We start from the raw sequence: 1686 nt of genomic DNA on the forward strand, positions 1-1686 counted from the left end.
GGGGCCGGAGGCCGCGGGGCAGCCCCGCGCGCGCCCGGATGTGCCGCCGCCGTCTTGAGTGATTTGGAAGTGTGGAAAATGGGATTACCCGGGAACAGATGTGCACAAAAGGGGTGAAATGGAAAGTGTCGCCGGCGGCCTCTGATTACCTCTGACGGCGCCGCCCGCGCCCGGGGCGCCTCATTGAAATTGAATTGATACTTTGCGGACTTCATTTGTGAATAATGCGAGCTGACAGCGACAAATGTGACGGGGGATTGTTTTCAAACCCGCGCCGAGTGAAACTCATTATTGGGTAAATACGGGCCTTTGTCCGGCGCGCCTGCATATGCAGCGGGTAATTGAAAGCGGGGGCGCCGCACCCCGGTCCGGCCCGGCCGCGCAGCCAGACCCAGTTAGCGGGATTGATGAGGGCGGCGAGAGGAGGCGACGCGCGCTGATGCCACCTTTTCAGCTTCGATTAGCCGGCCCGGGACTCATTCCCCGCCGCGGGCCGGGGCGGGGCGGCCCTCGGGGCCCAGGAAGGCTTCAGTGCCGGCCATTACGCGGGCGGGCCGGGCGGGGCGACCTGGGTGCCCGCGGGCCGGGGCGGGGCGGAGGGGAGCGGACCTCAAGCCCCAGCGTCGCTGCCCCTTTCCCGGACGCAAAGCTGTGGTATTCTGAAGGGTAGACTGAGGTTTGCTACCGTTTACCTTATACGTTTTTAAAAAACAGGACAAATAAGTATCTGGGAAAATCTAGCAAATAGCCATTTCTGCCCATTAGTAAACGTTCTTCTTCGTGCTGTGTTTTGCAGAAATATTTCTGTTTTGCAAAGTTGAGAACCACATTAAGAGCTTCTGACCATGTTTCTATGGAATCATGTTCAAAGTTGAAGTACTTGGCTTTCATGCGAATTCCCTGCCTGCCTGGATGTGGGACCTGCACGAAGGACCATGCTATTTCTCGGATCATGCCCACAGAATGGAGACTGTATGTCCTGTTTGCCAGTAGGTCATAATACTGAAAATTTCATTACCCAGAAAGGTCGTGCTATCCTGTCCAAAGAATGTAGACAGTGAGTCAGACAGAAGCAAACTAACTGTCAGAAGAATCAATGCACACAGCTTTGGTTTTAGCTAGTTAGGGGGCAAAAAATCAGCACCTTCGATTTTTCAATTGTGGTCACCTGGCCACTTAAGCTAAACAAATGCTTCCTTCATTCCACAGGTTAAACCTTAAAAATAGACGAGGAGACAGGTAATAAAGAAATTGAGTAACAAAAAGTTACTTGTTACAGAACTAACCTTAACTCACATGTAATACTGTAATGAATTTTCCAGTCCTCAGCTGACCCAGTCAGGTAGTGTTCAAGACTTCACATTGCAACCTATAATGTTTGTTTCACTTCGTGTAAAGACACTTAGGCTATCACCAAGAATGATGGGAAAGCTTTCTTTTGTAAAAGAAACAGCATCATCTGTCTAGGAATCTGGTGGTCAAAAAAAGCTTGCTTTAAAATATAGCTGATCTCAAAGCCATAATAATAATCAAAACTGCATGGTACTGGAATAAGAATAGACATATAGACCAGTGGATTCGAATAGAAAACCCAGATATAAACCCACAAGTTTATGGACACCTAATTTTTGACAAAGGAGCAAAGAAGATATAATGGAACAAAGAAAATTTGTTCAGCAAATGGTG

The sequence above is a fragment of the Condylura cristata genome, unplaced genomic scaffold (assembly GCF_000260355.1).
Source record: "Condylura cristata isolate star-nosed mole 26May11 unplaced genomic scaffold, ConCri1.0 scaffold00004, whole genome shotgun sequence".
Taxonomy (NCBI): Eukaryota; Metazoa; Chordata; class Mammalia; order Eulipotyphla; family Talpidae; genus Condylura; species Condylura cristata.